This window comes from Lagopus leucura, unplaced genomic scaffold (genome assembly GCF_019238085.1).
Source record: "Lagopus leucura isolate 7727_CA_CO unplaced genomic scaffold, USGS_WTPT01 Super-Scaffold_760, whole genome shotgun sequence".
NCBI classification, from domain to species: Eukaryota; Metazoa; Chordata; class Aves; order Galliformes; family Phasianidae; genus Lagopus; species Lagopus leucura.
This window is the reverse complement of record NW_024962257.1, coordinates 2,603,039-2,623,786: the sequence shown is the minus strand read 5'-3', so window position 1 is coordinate 2,623,786 and position 20,748 is coordinate 2,603,039. Positions and strand designations below refer to the sequence as shown.

General features: G+C 47.5%; 1 protein-coding gene across 1 annotated transcript in view; it reads right to left on the bottom strand.

The window, feature by feature from the left end:
* ELFN1 (extracellular leucine rich repeat and fibronectin type III domain containing 1) overlaps positions 1-20,365 on the bottom strand; it is a 67,665-nt gene extending 47,300 nt beyond the window's left edge. The window contains exon 1 of the mRNA XM_042864051.1: positions 20,318-20,365. The gene's annotated coding sequence lies outside the window, so the exon portion shown is untranslated. The remainder of the gene's footprint in view (positions 1-20,317) is intronic.
* Positions 20,366-20,748: the final 383 nt, after the last annotated feature.

Here is a 20,748-nt window from a genome sequence, read left to right as displayed (position 1 = left end):
TTAAGTTGTGAAGTACGTTGTTGTTATTCATATAGGGGACAGAGCATAACTTCATAAGCAAGTATGTCTTCAGCTCATAGAATCCAACCAAAATATTACAGATCAGAGCTGTAGTCTGATTTAAACCTCCCCCCAATGCACAGCAAATGGCAGCCAGTAAGGAAAGAGGAGTTCACAAATTTCTGGGTACAGTAAAAGCATCTGACTGTAGAGCGGTCATTCCTCCTGAACATTGCCTTTTGTCTGGGCCTGGCTTTATATTTAGAAATGCTATAAATATCTTAGCCAAATAAAATAATGCTTGGTTAGATGATTCACTTGTTTCATCTCCCCCCCAAAAAGACTGCAGGTAAAGCTGTCTGTTTTTACTGCATCTGTTCATCCTGCAGGAAAAAAAATAATTTCAAGGGGAATGTTGGAAAAACCACCCCATTTTTCCCAGATGCTCTATTTCCATATCTCTGATGCCATCTTGCTTCGGTTCTTTTCTTTAGATGTCCATGAATTAACCAGTGTAGGGGCAGATAAAAGGTATTCCAAAAAAAGTAATGATTGCATGTAATGGTAACTTTGGAAGCTTGAAACAAAAACTGCAATCTCTTACTAAGAAAACAACCTTCTGCGACAGGCTTAATTTGTGAAAAAGTTTCATTCATAGGATGCTTTATTTAAGTTTCAGAATGAAACTGTCATCTAGAACAAAGTATGCAGTTTCCAGCTAGGTAGATGTTGTAACATTTGCTTGAGTTTGTTTGTTCTTGATTTTATTTATTCTATGGGTTCACTCTACAACTTATCAAGATCTCTTTGGTGCTTGGAAGGGGAAAAAAAATCCTGATCGTAATTCTTTTTAGTCCTATTTTTTAAATAATACAACTTACCAAGCATGTTATATCATACTTAAATTAAAAGCACTGTCCAGAATAATGGATATCTGGGATGGAGGTTAAGGATTACTTGTTTAAAAAAAAAAAAAAAAAAAAAAATCCAACTTGGGATTCTTTCCATCTCCTTAGCTTGTATCACAACTAAGTGTGCCCTCAAGAGAAATCCCTCAGATAAGGTAATGTGAGGTCTTGCACTTCATCAAATGGAGTTAATTATACCAGTGCAGGGTTTGATCAAGGTATTGAGCATGGGAAAATGAACTGTTTAAAAAAAAATAATAGTAATAAATTGGGCATGAGATTCTTATAGACTCCATTTCAAGGAACAGATAATAACAGGGGAAAAAAAATCAGAAAAATAATTGACATAAGTAACAGTGAGAGGCCCTTTAGCCAACACCCTTCATCACAAAACCTTGCACCTACAAAATCACATTGCATCAACGTGGTGAAGTAGGGAGATTCTGCTTCTCTCCCCATACAAAAATCATAGATAAAACTCTTCCAAGATCTGAATTAAAAAGTCAGCCATCGAGAAAGAAGCAACTGTTTTTCAAATGTGCAGCCGAAACGGATTGATAATACAACGTGATCAAGTGGCTATGGCATGCAATTGGATGGCAAATCTGTATATAACTTAATGTAGCTTCTATTGTGCCTCTTCCAGATTATGGTTTTGATGTTACTGACTTGTGAGTAGTGCTGGAAGAACTGCAGTAGGGAAAGGAGCTTCCAACATGTAATTTGGTTTTGTCCTAAAATATAGACACATTGTCAGGAAATAGTAACTGTTACCAAAAATACTGCTGGAATGGAAAGTATTGTGTTTTCTCCACTGGAAATAATCTTAGAAGATGATACCAAAATAGCTAGCACTAAAACACAAAGTCCCTGCAAGGAGAATGTGCCCTGATTCAGCATGGCAGGTAAATACACAGGAGTTCTGCCCAGTTTAAATCCAAGCACACGAGTGGTTTCAACATGTGCTGCTCGCTGAATATCCTGAGTTGGATGGGACCCGTGAGGACCATTGAGTCCAACCCTCAGTTCCACACAGGGCCACCCAAACCTATGTCCAACAACAGCATTCTGCCAGTGTTGGAACGGAAATTAGAGGAGCAATTCCACCATGCAACCTGTGGGCTTTGGTAGACTTCAAGAAGGCCCCAGGCCTTGCCTTGTCCAGGCACTGTGTTGTTCCAGTGACCTCCATGAGCAGACCATGGAAGGCAGCACTTTGAGGTGCTCCCACACGCCTCGAGACAGCAGCTCGTGACCCTGGCACAAAAGGAGGATTGCTCCTCTGTAAGCTTCAGATCCAGGGAGATATTCACTTCAGAATCCAGGTTCTCATTTTCGCCTGTTTGATCTCTTTTTTCCTCCTCTTTCCTCGTTCTTGAGCATTTAGCTCCAACGCACAGCTCCTGAGCAGACGTGTTAAAAATAAAGTAACAACCAGGGGTGGGATTTTCCAAAGCGCTTGGTACTGCCTGACTCTGTTCTCTTTGAAGTCAGCAGGAGTTTTATTATCAACTTCAATGGGAGCAGTTAAGCCAATGCTATGCATTGTGAACGTGCATATTCATGAGGCGAGCAGCATTTGCTAATGGTACATGGATTCCAAGGGCTGATAAGAATTTAGCAGGAAAGCAACCTGGGGGGGAAAAAAAAGCAGTTCCAAAAGTACCAGAAGCAGGAAATCCTGCTTGCCTTGAGCTTGGCTGAAGTGGTTGTTGGAGAAGCTGTGTGCTGGTGAAAGTGGTGCTCTCCCAAATGGATTCTCCAGCATCCAGTAAAGGCTCAGCATAACACGATGGCTTTTCCTCAGTAGAAGTAGGGCATCTCTCTTCTACCTCTGCCTGTCTGTTCAAACCTTCAGGGAACTTGCTATTCTTGATATGGCTTTTCCCTGTCAGGTTTGGCTGGAGTTGGATAACGCACTTAAAAGTTGCTAGGAATAAACACACACGTATGCACATGCTCTGCATGAACACAAAATCTGTGTTCCTACTTTTATAGGAAGGCACGTTAAGTAAGGCTCAGAACCAAGCTTTAAGGGAGTGAAAGAGGTGGTTTTAGAGCAGATGATCAGAAAAAAGCATTAGATGCGTGAACTGTGATCCTCTGAGAATCCCAGCTATGGAGAAGGTGCTAAGAGAAGGGCAATCTTTGAGCAAAGAGGCTGAAGACAAAAATATGGTTCTTGGGAGGACTTATGATAATGGTTGCCAAGATAAAAGTACATTCCAGATAAGAAACTGAGGTATGTAGATGCAACGCATTTGCTCAAAATACTCAAAACAACAACGACAAAAAAACACACAGCATTTTAGAAGTTGCTCTTTTAGGGATGGAAGTACAGCTCTTCTGGAAATCCAGGCCATTTGCAAACATCTTTGGCTATGCAAGGAAAGCAAATGGGAATGGCAACAACGACTGGCTCCTTTGGCATCGGGGCTAACGCAGCCCAGGAGAAAGACAGAGAGAGTTGGATGTGGTTCCCAAACTCCTTTCATATGTGAATCCATCCTCCCAGAAACAAAGCCTGGCAATGAACCTTCCCTGCCAACAGCAGCCTATTGCCAGCCCAGGTGCTCCCACGAGTTGTTGCTGCCTTTGGCACCAGGGCCGTCCACAGAAAAGAATCAATTCTTTTACCATCCCACAATTTCCACACCACTGACAACTCAGAAAACAATTAAAAAGGGAATTCAAAGGATCTGCTGAAATTTCAACGAGGAAATCTGAGTGAGTGAGCATATGTAAATAGAAAGAATGAGTAGCACATAATTACATCAAATTGTTACTTAGCAGGGGAAGTAAATAACCCAAAATATGCGGAGCAAAAAATGGCGATGAATTAGAACTAATTACTTAAGGCTAATTAAAATAAGAATGGCTTGAATTGAAATATGTTAATAGCATTGAACCTGCCACCTACTAGGGAATTTAAATAAAAATGATAATGTTGCATCAACTTTCACCTGATGGGGGTGAGAAGTTGGGAATTGGAGCTCAGTCTGCTGTGGGGATATTGACAGCAACAACCTATTATTTATGATCAGTCCTAGAGCTGGAATTTTCTGGTAGGTGGAGGATTCCTGGTCAGGGAAGAGAGACTGTGTTGGATAATGGATGCAGAGAAAGTACTGCAGCAGGCAAACCCTAAATCCCTTGGAGGTGAACAGATCTGGAGGTGCCTTGTGCTGGGGAGGGCTTTGGCTGAAAGTAAGGCATGGGGTGATGAGATGATGGGGAAGGAAAGAGAAACAGGGAATAAGAGACTGAGGGAGAAAAAGGGAGTAAAATAGATAGGGAGAGCCTAGAGCCATGACAAATCATCACCAGCTTCAATTACATGAGCCTGCTGGGCTATGAAATCTGCTGAAGGTCACTGGATTATTGTGTTTGTAATTAAGAGAAAAGTAGCTTGCTGGTTCCACCCCATGGTCCAACTGCTCGGGGCAAGAGTTTGGGAGCTGATGGCACTGTCTAAGGTTGCAAGTACCTGCACTGGGAGCAGAGCACTGGAAGTTTGTTCTATAAACTTACCACAGTGCCTCAAAATCATCTCTATGTTCACCACCCCGTCCTGCACAGCTCCCTTGGTTGCCACTGGGGGTGGAAATCTTTCATCCCCTTGCTGCCCTGGGACTCCCCTGAAAACCATGAGGTCCACAGAGAGGGGCTGCTGGATGGGTGCAGGGCAGCAATGCAGCCTTCCCATTTTTGCTCCAATGTCTTGGCTGGCATTAGAGCCAAGTGAACAATAAGCTGGTGCCAGGCCTGCTTCCAGTTGATGCATCCAATGGGATTCATAATGGAGCTGTGCAACTGGAGAAGGTTTCAAGCCTGGGGATGGCTGGGTCCCTCCCTGGTGGTTTTGAGATTCTGTGAGCCAGCAGCAGAGGTGCTGCAGTCACGTGGGCCCCATCCTGCATGTAACAGCATTCCCAGTATGGATCAGTAGCTGAGACTGGTTTTGAAAAACCTGCATTAGCACTGAGCCTGAGCTCTGCATTGGTGATGGTAATGAACTCTGGATCAACTGCTTGAACTGTGGTGTGAGGATGAGCATCTCAGTGTTCCATTCACGGCAACATCTCAGCCAAAATGGATGACAGTGGGATATCCTTTGCTGAGCACTACAGGGTTCGGGGTAAACCCACACCAGGGCAGCCATGAGGTGACCTCCATTCCTCCAGCTGACCATAAAGAAAACATCACCTCCTAGAAAACCATATTTCAGCCTGCACAGCAAATTGCAGCAGGACCCTGCAAACCCTCTGCAGACGTCCCAGCACTGCTGTCCCCTCCCAGGAGGGAAACCCTGGTACCACCATGAGCATCATGCAGCCAATGGCACGAAGCTCCCTCTATTTCTCTGCTCAGTGTAACGAATCCTGCCTCCCACTCAGAGCTGCTAAGAGAAGTTACTGTGAGTAATCCCCTCTTCAGCGTCTTCTGCTGTAATCGCAGAGAAATCACATTAGCTCTATTTTTTTTTTTTATTTCCCTAGGATGAGGAGAAATTCATCAAATTGTAATCCAGGGAGAACATGAGAGAGAGAGAGAGAGAAAGGCCAACAACAGCACACACGTACCCTGCAAAAATCCCAAAGTTGACATTTACATTTCAAGCGCTTATAACAGCTAAACAAATAACAGTAATTATACTATTTGCATACTTTGTTAAATAATTGTTTGTTAGGTGAGGGGAGTGTGTGTGAGTGTGAGGAGCGGGTGCTCCAAGCCCAAGGAGGCAGAACAGCTGCTCCTTCCCTTCCCAGATGCCCTGTTTGCTACTCAAAATGGTGACAAATGCCCCAAAATGCTGGCAGGGAGATGGATAAATGGGAGGTGCAGGATTGGGGTGGGCTCTGGAGAATGAGGTTCAGAGGTGGTGAGCCCCCCATGATCTGCACAGCAGCCCCACTGTCTCCCAAGCATGTGCTCTAGAAATGAGCACTGTATCTTTCGTGCACTGATTGAGGAATGCAAAAGTCCTCAGAGAAAGCACAGGAAGGGAAAAGCTGGGAAAAGAGGGAAGGTCCCCTATTGCAGTACCACCTTGCACCACGTGCTGAGCCCCTGTGATGAGGATGCCCAGCTTCCAGCCCACTTGCCAGCTCGAGGTCAGCAATTTCCCCTTGCACCTGCAAGGGCATCTCAGCTTTTATCTCTTCCTGCTTGGCTCCTGGGGCAGACAGCTAATTGAAGGGCTTTCTTTCGTTCAGCCTAGCAAATGTCTTTTAACCTGCTTGGCTTTCCCCATAAATGGCTCTCTCCTATCTATCCTCTCACCACTCCTATCCCTGTTGGGGTTTTTGTGCGAGTTATTTTTGTTTCTTAGTAGACTTGAACGATGCAAACTGGTGGAGAGAGCAGAAGCCTTCTGCCTCTCCTCACATGGTCGGGAAGGGTGGAGCGGAGCCAGAGCCACCGCATCTCTTCACACCTGGCTGGAACTAGGTCAGGCAGCTAATGCGTTCCTTGGGCTCGGCCACGACTTGTTGGAGACAGACGAGTGCTGCAGGCTGGGAGAAGGAATTCCAGCGAGAGACGTATGTGGGGATGCAGTGCCAGGAGAGCCAACAGCAAGCTGGAGAAGGAGAGCTCTGCTCCGCGCAACGCAAAGAGAGGCGGATTTAATGGAGGCTTGATGACTTTGAAACTGTCCCTCATAGCCTCAATTAAGACAGGAGATTTCATTAAGCACGCAAGCAATGCTCATGCCCCGCTGACGGGCAACGTTCCAGCTCTGGAGGTGATCACTGTCCATGTGGGCTCGTTATTCCAGCAGCACACTGTGTGTTATTCCAGCTTTACCTCAGTGCAGTTCGGGGCGGCAGCAGGACTGCGTCATGCTAAGGGAATCTCATGAGGATGAGGAGGAGAAATGTTCAGAAGAGCTGCCTGTCCCTCAGGCTGTTTTAATGCGGACAGTTTACATTTTCCCTTCAGCCAAATTTTTCCCCAGGTTTTATTCTACTATTATTTTTTAAGCTGAAAGAATGTTATCCAGCTCAACCCTGCTTCTTTCAAGTGGAAAGTAGAAACGCTCAGATCTCTTCAGTAACTCCTTTCTCCTTTCCTTCCTTCTATCACACTTTCTACTAACACTGGAAGAAATAGGGATAAGAAACTCCTCGGGTGTGAAACCAACCCTAAAACTGAGCAGTGAATGCTTTGCACCGTTGTCCTGTGCATCTGAGTCACCTTCTCCAGCTTCCACCCATTGCTGTGAGCTCCACGGGGCAACAAATTTGGAGACAAAAGAAATGTAATTCCTCCCTTTGTGGTTAAAAAAAAAAAAATCAACAAATCAAGTCATGGGAATGGTCAAATTTCACTTGAAAAGATATTTAACACTTCATTTTGCTTCATCTCTTCTTGAATGCTTCTTATAACAGACAAAGGCTTCAAACAAAAGGTCATTAAGAGATAAAAAATTGAAGCTCTTCTTGCAGGAACGAGAAAGAAGGCATCTTGACATTTTTAACAGGTCTTTTTTGTCCTCCTTTCCAAAATGAAAATTAATCAACATTGATTTGATTTCACACACAAAAGCCCCTTCCGTGGATGTGGCATTTGCTGACGGAGAACTGTTTCGACAAGAAGATTCCAGCTGGTTTTGCAGGAGGAGCAGAGGACGCGGCACGCCAGCAGGGCAGAGCCACAAGGACACCACTCTGCCAGGGTCCACAATAAATCCTGTCCTTTTTCTGGGTCAAGAAACTCAGAGCTGTCTGGAGGTTATGCTAACACGCCAGGGTTTGGGGACTGATGTCAAGATCTGAGGAATTCCTGTTGCCTGGAATAGAAACAACGGAATTGTTCCAAGGCACCATTTATCCCCAGGTGCCTGGGAGCTGTCATTTCTGGAGAAGATGAACAACGTGAGAAGATCTAATATCTTTAGAAATAAATCAGGAAGACGTTTCATTCAGCTCCCCCTGTGAATAACGCATGGGAGATGCAACTCGTGTTAGATGGGGGAGGGCAGTGGGAGCCAACCACCAGCTGTCCCAGACCTGGTGGAGGAGGACTGGAGCAGGCCTGGTGTGATATTTAAGCAGACAGTTCTCACCTCTAATGATGGCTGAGCCTGCTGAACCACAACAAAATTGCCCTGGTTTGTATCCTAGCGAGGCCCCAAATACTCAGCAACATGTAAGACTGCAGCTCGTGCCTCTGCCAGGATGGAGATGGATGCCACCATCCATCCATCTACATGGATGTCCTGCTTGCTATGAGATCTCGGTGTGGACAGACCCAGAGAGATGCTGGGGGGCAGGATCTGAGCAGGGTACAGGATCTGGAGATATAATGCCTCCCTCGATGTCCTCCATGCAACAGCAATCCAACCAAAGCACTCTCCTTCTCAGGTGAGCACAGAGAATCTCTTCCATTGGGCACAGGGTCTGGCTCGCAGGGCTGATTTCCACACTTCTCTGCCTCTTGCTCCTTCAGCAGCACAAATCTCTCTTTTTCCCTGCTTAACACAGAGCACCCTGCCTTAAAAATTGAATTCTGAGCCATTCAGGCTGTCAAGCTCTTTTCAAGCATCTGCTTGTGCTTGTTCCTGGGATTAAGTGTGACAGTTACCTGGGAGAGCATTACCACTTCGTCCCGCTCCGATGGCAGCGCCTGCCTGGGAGAGGGCTGGCACAGGGATGCTGGGCAAGGAGCAGCCTCACCTCCACCCTTGTGCTATTGTAGCACCCCTGCTTCCCCCTACAAATGCCTGTTTTATCTTGACTCTGTTGATTCTATGATTCTATGACTCTTTTCCCTGTCCATTTTAGTCTGAGCACTAGATAAGGACCAATATGCTGAGCAGGGTTCAAGCAGAGGATGCCACAAATGTGCTCCTCTTGGACTGCAAGCCACCTTTGATTGGTAAGGCTCTTATGTGAGATGGAAAAAGCCCTAAAAAGTGAAATCTCAGTGCCAAAAGATGCTGAGTGCAGCTTTATCCCAGCCAGTGACCAGCTCACAGATGTTTAGAAACATGAGTCATCCTGAATGTGTCACATCATTTACCTGTGATGAAGAGACATACGTGGGTCAGGGAATGGGCAACATGGAAAGAAGCCACCTGCTTCCTTAGATGAGATGATAATGCAGTGAGCTTGGTGCCAGAACTCCTGCACATCCCTGCAGCACTGCCCCTACTCCATGCAGCATCCTGTTCTGGTGTGCATACACCACTTTAAATCATCTTGGGTGGCTGTATCTATGTCAGGGAGCAGAGAAAACGGCAAGGGAGAAGCAAACAAAGCGAATGGAAAAAAGCTTAACAAAAACAGAGGCAAAATCTTCCCACGCCACTCGGTGCTTTCAAATAAATGAGGCTAATTAACTAATTGCCTAAATTATTAGGGCTATTTTTACTCTTGCATGAAGGGTTGGCATTTCTGCCGATTTCTTAAGACTCAGCAATGAACTCTCGCCTTATCAGGATGCTAATAAAGCACAGCCCTGGGAGCAGGGAGCCAGAGGGTAGGGAATTGCTGGGCCAGCACTGGGCAGGGGTGGGCACCATTCTGCAGAAAAGGAGCATCTGCAATAACACAGCTCCTGTTGGATGATGCTGTCCAATATAGAGGTTTGGTGCAATTTGCTGATACCTCATCTGCACCTGAATCTGCCTCCCAGTAAGATGTCTATCCAACAACTAAGCAGCCCCTCTGCTCTGCCTGTTTCCCGTTGCAGACCAGATGACAGGAGATTTTGAGGAAGGGTTTCATACCCAGGCAAGAGAAAAGGAGACTAATGGCTGTGGGAGGGTGAACATGCCAGTCCTGGAGCCATGCAGCTCTCACGGACAGCTTCAGCATCACCCTGGACAACCTGATCAACCTGGACAACTGTCAGGAAGCAAGGACAGCACAGCTTGATATCAGCAGCAAAACCCATTTGAAAATGGCTCTTTGGCCACCACGGCTGCATACTCAGTGCCCACCCAGGGAACAGCCCATTTGCAAGCCTGGTTTCCCTACTGTTGCCTCGGGGAGCAAAACAGCAGTGAGTTCAATGCTGCGTGTGCTGCTTCCAGAACTAATTGGGGTTTGCTGTGCCTCCATAAAATGGGCCGTGGCCCACTAAGCAAAGCATGGGAGTCCCTCTCCCAGCAGGGAGGTAAAGGCAGTGCTGTTTCTGATAGAAGGACCTTCCAGCTGTAATGACTGAGATGCACCCATTCCTCTTGCTCTAGGGACTGGAACAGGACTGGAACCACATCGGCCCTCACAAACTCTAGATTAGAATATGTTCTGTGCAAGTAGAGAACTGATGTTACGTGGCCTATGTGCACATAATCACTCCTCTGAGATACCAAGAGCTCCTCGAAGTATCAGGCTGTCCTCCACTAACGGAGAGCATTAGTCCATCTGCCACAGCCCCAACAGACCAGAGTCCCATGTCATAGGAGCTGCTTCCTTCCACTCAGAAAATGCTGTTTTCTTGGTTGGCTTGTTTGGTGTTTTTGTTGTTGCTTTTTTTGTGTGTGTGTCTGTGTGTGCTTGTGCTTTTTCTCCCAGAAGAAAACTAGATGTTTTCTCCTCTTCAGCTAAATGCCAACACTTAAACTCCCCAGTGGAAATTTCAGTTAACTCCATTAAAATCCCCCAGCCATTCCTGCTCATTTTTTTTGCTGAAGAGCTTGTCCCCTCAGGAGCAAAGAGACAGATAGACCTGCTTTTCTGTAACAAACCTCACTTATCAGCTATAATCAGGTACATTCCAGGCCTGGCTCTCTTCTCAGCACTCAAGTACACAACTTCTCAGGCTGGCAAGTCTGTTCCAGTCATGCCATTGAGGACAAGGGTAGGTGAAAGTCTCCTCCCTGCCCTTCAGATGTGGGAATGAGGTCCCTTCTCAGTTAACTCCAAGATCATCTCTAATGTTTTACCAACCATGGCTTAGCATGGGTGCATTCTGGAGATCTCAGCCCTCTTTGGCCACGTGCCCTCTTGCTGCACCACACTCCTGGTGCACATTTCTTTGCACGCACCAAATCTGAACCTCTTAAGCTGCTTTCATGCCCACTGCTCCCAACCAGCCCAGCTGCCACTATTGGAAGGAGCTCGATTCTATCACATTTTGCACTGTCTGTCCAAGCAGCTGTAGTTATTTAATGCTGGCATTCCAACCTGGATCCTGCTGGTCAACGGGCTGCAGAATCTCTGGATGCCCTGAAACACTGGTCTAACAGTGCTGGTGAAGGGAGTATTGGAACCATACCGAAGTATAAAAGTAGGCCATAGATTTCCTCAGGCCAGTTTCTGCCCAAGTACTTGTCCCTCGAACAGGGATCCTTGACCCTTCACAGCTGTCTCAGTGAGGATCATTAAGATGATGAAGGTGGGCCAGATGGCAACCACTGCTGCACTCAGTAACGCATGAAGGACACCTCACAACCCAGCTAGCAAGCTAATACATCTTACCACAATCTTTTGGTACCTTTCCTTTCTATCTGCAGGCTCTCTCCTCTCCATCCAGCCATCTTGCTTACTGAAGACCTTGTCTTGAATGGAGCTGGATAGCTTTTGCTATTGAGAAGTGCCATTGCGTAGAGTTCTGCTACAAACAAGCAAGGTCTCTGTTGCACCAGGCTCTCTCGGGGCAGTGGAGAGGCTAGAAGTTCAGATCTCTCCTTTGAGCAGCAGTGTGCTCTGTCATGGAATTATTGCCTCTGCTTGCTCCTGAAAGTTTCTACAACATCTCAGTCCTAAATCAAATGTTTTCACTCTGTTCCAAGCAGTAATCCCAAAGCTACAAGATTCATGGCAAGGGGTGGCCATTGACTTACTTACCTTTTGGATCATTCTCCTGGAAAAACTTATAATTTCTACTATTTTGCTAGTGGAGCACGGGGAACCATTGTCTCAGAGCTTTCTAAATAGAAAACTGAATTACAGCCCCTGATTTGTGTGGACACCTCACCACTTCTCAGGCCCATGGCCTTCCTGTGCATGAAACAGAAAGAGCACAGCTGCCCTAGAGCTCCATGCTCACATTGTGTTTAGAGATTCTCCAATATCTGGCATGGACATGCCACATTAAGCCCTACCCCATCTTCTGTGTCTAAACCTGGCAACATGGCAGGGGGTTAATCCAGATTTGTGCTGCTCAGAAAAGAACCTGGCAGGAAGATCTGCAAGTCGCACCTCCCAGCTCACTGCCATTGCTCAGCAGCCCACTGCTGAAACCTGGGCTCTCCATCCTGGGATTAGCTGGCAACCCCAAACCAGGAATTGGCAGCCCTAGACTTGCTGCTTGCTGTTCTGGGCCTGGCTCTGAGGGCTGCTCACTGCCTATTGCCACTGCACTCACTTCCCTGAGGTACATCACCACACACCGCATCCAGCACTGCCATCCACCCATGCCTGGGGACCAGAACCAAGACCAGCTGACAGTGGTGGGACCCATGGAAAGCCTGCTCTGCAACCCTCGCAATACAGAATATCCTGGTTTCTTCATCTCCTCTATCCCCATGCCCATAGGGGAGTGGTGATAGGAAGGACTTCAGGAAATCACTTTCCTAATGGCAGATCTTGCTGGAGGTGCAAGTCAAGTATCATTTCCCAGTACTTCCCTCTGCATATTTCATTTACCAACAGATGTGCATAGATATAAACACAACACAAAGGCGCAGCTACAATCAATAGAAGCAAAGTATAGAAGGAGCTTCTCCTTTTCCTTTAGGATTATGGAAGTCTCCACCCTGAGAGCCTAGAAAAGAGGCACTGCCAGTGCTGGACTCTTGCCTGAGTGAGCACTGCTTGGAGGGGCTGGCAGGAGAGACTCCAGTAGTCAGGTCCAAGCATCTGAAGTGCTCAGGGCAGGGACTGGCACTGACGACACTGGGGTAGAGTATTTAGGAACGTGAACCCACCATCTAAGAGAACACAACATCAGCTCCAAACTTGCTACACAGCACTTCTCCGGACAGGAAAATTCCCCTGGATACTGCCAAGACAGCATGGGAATAACCCTGCTGGCAAACAAGGGCATTCCCCAGGAGATCTCTGCACAGACACAGGTATGTAACACGAGCCTTCAAGCACGCGCTCAGCACAAGAAGTGGTAGCTGATTAAATCTCCCCATGTACCTGTGGGAAGTGGGGAAATATCCAGCTCATCAGAGCCACGAAATGCATTCACCTGTTGCAGGAGTCTTCCTTTCTTTTTTTTGTTACTAACAGAACAGCAGAGCTGTGCACATGAAAATCCTGCCTGAAATGAATCCCTGATCAAGGAGAAGCCACGTTAAAAGGTGAGTTATGCTGGCCACCAAGGCTTTGGGTTTTTTAAGGCTCTCTTGTAGAATTACTGCATTAGCAAACTATTACAGGTGAGGATATCAAACTGCCAGGCACAGCAAGAAAAGACTTGGAGTGTTTGAGATGGGAAAGCAACACGTGGAAAAATGAGAAAGAAGAGGGCAAGAGGGGGAGAGGAGAAGTAGAGATGTGCAGAGGGGTGTGAGGGTGATAAATGATGGAGGAGATAGTGGAAGGGGGTGAAAAAGAGAGTGATGTGCAGTAGGATAAGTAGAAAAAAAGATAAAAAGAAGAAGAGAAAGAGAAAGAAGAGATGAATGAGGGCAAAGACCATCTCATCATTTTGCAATTCCACCTCGGTGGAGAGGAAAATTGATGTCTGGAGCTTTTTTTTTAATGGACAACCTCCTGGGCATGGGACAAAAGACAAGTTATTACCCAGCCCTGGGTCAGGTCTGCAGCCTGCCAACTGCTTAGACACAATCAGAGAGCCCACGAGAGCCATAAATCAAGTGGGGGCAAAGAGATCACAGAGAGCCCAGGACCAGGCACAGAGCAGCAGCGAGCTCAGCAAATGCAGTAATCACAGGAGAAAAGCGAGCCCAGGAATGACAGCCTGGAAAGGAGTGCCCAGCCCCAACGGGCTCCGCTCATCTCTTCTTCCTGCCTCTGCTAAGAATGGCACTCCCCCAGAAATGCAATTCCCCCTGCATTTCCTCCCGATTTCTCTTCCTATTGATTTTCAAGCTCTGAATGCCATTTATTTTAGCTTGCTTGATTCACTCATTCATTGAATAAAGGCATCATCACTATTATTATTATTATCCCTGCCATCGCGCTCCTCATCACACATTATATTATTTGCATTGCAGAGCTGGAAGATTTCAGGTTGAGGCAGGAAATTTGTGCGAGTTGTTATTACTGCAATCAGATGAAGTGAGAATTGGATCGGCAAAGGCTGCCAGAGTGCAGCTCTCCCAGCAGGACGCGGAGGCTCTGCCCAATCAGGGAGAGCTGCAGTCCTATTGCACTGGTCCCGCCAGCAATTTCGGACTTGCCTTGCGCATCCCATCTCCCTCCCATCCCACCACCCGCCCCCATTGGCTCCCAGCAGAGAACAGGGAATGCATCAGTGCAGGAGGGCGAGGAATCAGAAAAAGACTTGGCGAGATTGCACATTTTCTGCCTTGCTGATGGTATTTATTAGACAACAGAAAATAGCTATTTTACCATCTGCCTTGTGAAAAATCCTCATTAAATTAATGGAATGTGCAGCTGCTGAACAGAGCGTTCCTCTCCCCGTCACCTCCCAGGCTGCCCAGCACTTACTGGAGAACAGAACTGGGCTGCCAAAAGTAGCTGAGGCTAACTTGGGCTTGTGTGGTAGAAGAGAATGGACAGACAGACAGACAGCTTCCTGCTCCTCCTGACCCCAGGGCCCTTGCTGCTGGTCCTATGGGAGCCCTGCTGGGCAGAGGGGCTGCCTTGTTTACTGTGTTATGTTCCCTTCCTGAACACAGGGGCTCTTCTTGGAAGGGAATGAGACCAGTCTGCTCAGCAGGCTGTAGATGCATTCTTTCTCCTCAGCTGAGGGCAACCCAGGCTGCAGATTCAGCTCAGTTGCCCATCACCCTACACAGAGCATGGCAGGATCATAGGGCAAGCAAAGTCCTAATGCCTCAGGCAACTCAGTCAGTGTGAGCTAGCCACTCCACCCCAACTACATCCATTACTACACATCCAAGTTTGACCCGAGCTGGTGCTGGCCCTGTGGAGGTGTTCAGCTGAGAGTGCAACACCAAGAATGCCTCAAAGCTGGCTGACTGCTTAGGCCAGAGCAGCCCCTGCATAGGCAGGTCAAAACCAACCCTGAATCCTTCCTACATTGCAGTAAGACAGGAGCACCACAAACTAAATGTCCTGGATGATGTGAATGATGCTAATGGAGCTGGGAGAACAGCAACCAGCTTAATGCCAACAGTACCCGTTCGTTTCTAATGGGTTTGGTAAACCTATATGGGTTTTAAGACAACCTTTTCTTCTGATATCCAGTAAAGCATGAGCAGTGTCACCAAATCCCACATCACTCATGACTTTGAGGAGCAGATCCATCATATTTACATCTCCAGTGCTCCCAGAGGTACCAACACAGCTGCTTAGCTAATAAACTTACTGCTTCATTGCCTCATCATGAGCAACGTCATAGAATCATACAAGAGCTCAGGTTGGAAAAGACCTTAAAGATCATCAAGTGCAACTGCAATCTAACCATGCTAACCTAACTCTAACAGCTCACCACTAAATCAAGCCCCTGAGCAAATGCCATTTGTTTTAGGACAAATAAAGCCCTTTCTTAGATGTCTCAGCATCACTGCAGCATAATCCACATTTAATCCTTACTTGCGTTTTCTCCTGTTAAAACCAGGGAAATCCCAGTGTTTGCACTGTTGCTCTGAAAGTGCAAATCCTCATCTGAGGTCCTCTCCTCCCTTTTCTAAACAGTTTTCCTGCACAGATTTTTGACCCATAGGATCTTTCCATGCTTTACACAGTAACTTCATTCCCTACAGTTTGTTCCTTTAGCAGTTACAAGGCAATGGGCAACAGCTGGCCTCTGGAGATGGGCCCAGCTGCACAGTGTACATCACCACCAGGAGGAAGTGGGATGAGGTGATCACTTGGGCTTCAGCACACAATGGCAAGCTACAGGACTACAGCATGTCCAATCACTTCACACTGAAATAAATCCTGACATAATAAGTCTTAATACCGCCAAGGAGACTATTACAGTCAGTCACAAAAATAATCCACGTTGAAAATGGGTGAAAATTCCTCTTCCCAGTGGAATAACATGGCTCCAGAGCATCAGTTCCAGTCAGAGAGGATCGCTTCATGCTTACCCAACAGAGAGGGCAGCTCCAAAAGGAAAACGCTCATTGCCAAAATCCCCTCTGCCTAAGGGAGATTTTTGTCGCCTCCTGTCAAAGATGTGCTTTTAAAGCCGGTGATCAAGAACAAAAGGGGAAGGCCATGAAAGGCAGAGATCAAATCAAAGTCCAGAAAGATGTCTTGGCTGCCTCCTACACCCGCCTTCAGCCCTGCTCATCTTTAATGAGCAGCAGTTAGGGCAGAACACCAGCTAATTGCTTCGCAAGCAGAAGGTTCCTAGTTTGAGTTCAATGATAAATCTTCTCCAAGCCTTTGCCTCTACATCGCCCCATCTCAGGGGTCATTAGCAGAACTGTGTTGATCTTATCCAGCCCTGGGGTGCAACCTGAGCCAGGAACCTGTGAGACTGCAGCACCACACCTGAAGGGGAATGGAAATCAGCAGAAGAATCAGCTGAAGGATGGGGCTTTTCTCCCTTCTTAGAAAAAATCTCAATGAAAGCACCTCTGCGGATGCAGGAATGCTTCGGAGAGAACATTCATGTTCTGCAGTCAGCATGGGGGTAGTTGTGATGTTTCTCAGTGCTTGTCCTTTCTTCATCCGAGTGCGATGTACACAGCATGTGGGGCTGTCATGGGGAGAGAAGAAAGCCAAGAGAAGAACCCACGGCTGTAGCTGGTGTGTGGAAAGTTCAGCACGACCAAAGCAGGGCTGTGTTCACACAACTCACAGGGCTCTGGATGCAGCCATCAGTTTGCAGGCAGGCAGTTTTTGCCTGCATGTCTCAGAGCTGCTCACGCAGACATAGATGCACGGCCACCTCTTTTCCATGGAGGGAAATGAGGAGACAGTAAATGAAGGACTTCATCCTCCAGGCCAGCCCTGAGGCCAGCACGCAGGTGAGGAACGCTGCTTTTTTAATGCCAGGAGTCTCATCTCAACATCATTTCCCCAGCTCCATCCCTCCGTATCCAGGAGCCCTGGGTTCACACCGACAAGCCGGAGCATCTCTGGATGATTAAAGCAAGCGCAGCCTTTTAAGTCGCTCTGATTGGGGTTGATGGCTGCGTGGAGCTGGTCACTCTGCTCTAATGATGTGTGCAAGTCTCCCTGCTGCAACCAACCCTTCCTGCCTGAGAAAATAAGGAGAAAGGTGGAGAGGAAAAAAAAAATACCCTCCCGTGGTGGGAGACCCAGTGTCATCATCCTAATGGGGCCTGAACTGAAAGCAGCTCTGACCCTGGTGTGCACAACCCCATCCTTGCCCTCTCCAAGTGCCTTTCCTTGCCAAGATTTGGCCCTTCCACAGAAGAACGAAAGAGCTCACAAATGAAGGATGCATTTCCTAGTGCTCAAAAGGGACTAAACAGAGGCACGGGGGGAGGCCGGAGGTGTCCTGCAGCGACTGACCCTCCATGTGACATTGATGGCTCTTAATTCCTAAGCCCGCTTTGGAAGGATTTCAGCAGATCCTATTTAATCACCGCAGCCTCCTCATCCCGGGGCAGCAGTCTGCCTTTTCCTCCTGCCGGCTCTCCAAGAACTGGCCGCCTGCCACGCTCCCATCCCAGCACAGTCAATGCCACCAGAGCCACCCAGCTCAGCATCATTTGCCTAATTAGCAGCAGGACTCTGCTTCACTAACGGAGGGCAGCGCTTCCCGCAGGTGGGTCCCAGGCTTCCCACCGCTGAGCACAAATGTTTAAGGGCTTGTCAAAATGTTGTAACGATTTTTTTTGCCTTGTTCCATTAGCTCCATTTCCAAAGGCCACCACTGGAACTGCCGAACATTTATTTCTATTGAATCCAGCTCAGAAGTTACGATGTGAGGAGCTGGGAGACAGGACAGCCTGTTCTGCAGTGCCAGCTTCTCCCCACGGCCTCGCAGCTGAGACATGCTGCCCTTTGAAATATCACTTTTATTCCTACCTTAGAAAAACTAAAATAAAGAGATTGATTCTTCCACCTGCTTGATTTGCTTTTGCTACTGAATGAGTTACCAGCGAGGTGGCTTCCCTGGGTGAGCTCTGGAGTTTGAATGCATCGCCTGGTTTGTGCCACCCCGCCACATGAGCTGGATTTTTAGGTGATTTTCCTGTTGCTAGAAAGGCGTGCACATGAATCTCCCTCCCTCGCTGTCTGCATGAGCAGCATCTCATTATACTATGAATTAAAAAAAGCACTGAAGACAATGCAGACACTGGTTTGGGGAAGAGCTGAGGCTACAGATCCCAGGTTGGCTTTGGGTTCAGTGCGCCACAGAACAGAGCTGGGGACACGGGAAGGATGCCCCACACAACAACCATGGCTGTGGGCTCAGCTGCCCCTAAGCAAAACCCCAGATTTGCAGGAGAGAGCAGGGGAAGGGACTGCCCACAGCAGCCCCCTGATCATCATCCCTCCCTTCCTCTGGGAAATCTAAAGCCGTTTTAAAGGCTTCCCTGCATGTTAATTCCTCCCTCTCTCAAGAGATGTGAGATCCCGAGAGTTTCAGCCCCACTGCCTGGATGCTCAACAAAGTTAGAATCTCCATTAGTGACATCATAGGCCGTTGCCATGGGGATGTCACAAACTTATTGCCATGGGGATGCCACAGACTCAGTGCTGTGGATGGACAGTGAGGGAGGCAGTGCTTCCCAGGCACCGGTGGCCCTGGTAATTAGTGAGCTGGCATGGGAAGTGGGGATGAGATGCAGAATAGGAACATAAAGCCAGTCAGTAAGTATGATCTATTGGAAAGCATTCCCTGATGAGAAAGGGCCTCCTTAATGGATCCTGTGCTCTTAAGTAAACCGTGATAGACAAGAGAATAAAATAGAAATTATAGTGATTTGTTTTATTGGGCATTTCATTGAGTAATTAAGAGGATAATTGGGAGTGGGAACATAAAAGGCGCCTTGCTCTGAAGGAATGATCTACTGAACATGCATTGTCAGGCATTTCCTAACGCTAACACAGGCTCCCCATGCAGGATGTGCTGCTCTTATATCACATAGCCCACATTTCACCTCCTCATCTTTGAAACCAGAAAGCACGTGGAGAAGTACCTGTGCTACTACCTCAGATCCAGGCAGGACCCAGCATCACTCCAAGAGACCTCAGTGCTCTCAACACAACCTGTGCTGCTTCTCCAAGATACCCAGCCTTTCCCACAGACAAGGAAATCTTGGCGCTGATAAAACATGCATGAAAAACCCATCTGAGCAGAGAAATCCACTGCTCCTTCCGGCCCCCAGCACATCTCACCCCACCCCACTCTGCTACCAGCACAGCCACTCTCCAGCACAGGTCCCAAGCATGGGTTTCTTCCCCATGCTGCACGGCAGGGACCCCAACCCTTACAGCCAGCTCCAAAGAGGCCCTGAGAGGAAGGCAGCCCCAGCAACAGCATGAGCACCAGCACTCATTGCAGGAAATAAACACAAGTGTACGGATGAAGAAACACAGATTTGAGTGACCAATGCAACGGAAAGAAATGGACTGAGTTCAGGTAACACTGCATACGAAGGTGTCAACACCGAGAGAACAAGGGAGTGAGAAGCTAAGCTCATGTTGTTGCCACACACCACTGATCCAGGACACCATACAAGCCACCAGCACAACTATGGGTGTCCAAGAGAAACGTCAATCTGCAATGCAGCGCTGACCAGTAGCCAAGAATTACCCAAAAATAAAATATTATCTCAGCACATCACTGTCCTCACAGGCAGAAGAGCAGCTAGCGGGAGACAAGCGCTCAGCACATCCCTAAAACAAGGCTCCTGTTTGAAGTGCACGGATCAAGGATGGATTAAGAGAGCCTGGTAGGAGCCTGCAGCTCTGCTCCCATGCTGAAAGGCAGCTCAGCAGCGACTTCACATGCAATGCTGGGCTGGATTCTGGAAAGGAGTAATTGCAAAGCACGTGCTCCACTTCTCTATGGAGCTGCAGGGAGGGAAGGCAGAGCTGCCTTGTCCTGGCTGCAAGGAGCACCCAGCACTGCTCTGCCTCTACATGAGCACTTGAGCAGAAACCCACTGGGCAAATGAGGACCAATAGCAAACACAGCAGGAAATGCCACCGTCTGCCTGGCCAGGCAGATCCCAGAGCAGGTCCCAGAAACACATCACTGCCTTCAGACAAGCTTCAAGAATCACTTCTCAAGCTTCCCTCTAGTCAACAACTTATTTCCCCTCTCCAGTCCAAGCAACAAGCAGGGTTAGTTCAATCCAAGCAGGCAACAGAGGATGAGAACCCAGCAGCAGCTCCTACCTGTGTGTGCATCCTTCCCTCCTCACCATGCAGCCAGGAACACGCTGCTCTCCCTTGGTACCTCTCCAGCATCCTGCGTTGAAGGTAGATTTATGCACTGATCATGGTTGGAGCTGTTGATAAAAAAGTGCAGAGAAAAAGGGTTTTATTGGGAAGTTTCAGGGCTACTTCTCTTCCATTTTTGCGCTATCGTGAGGTTGGTAATATTTTAAGCCCCTTTTTTTCTAGGATTGCCCAAGCGTTTGGCTCAAAGCTTTAAAAATAAACTGCGGATCTTCTTTCACCTAGCATGCAAGAAGTAGTCAGGATCATCGCATGGCCTAAATGGATATTTTGGGAGGGACCCAGGGCTGAGCCGTTCCCAGTCGAACTGGGAGCAGGAGGGATGAAACTCATTTGCAGACAATGTTTTGTGTTTACTTCCTTGACCA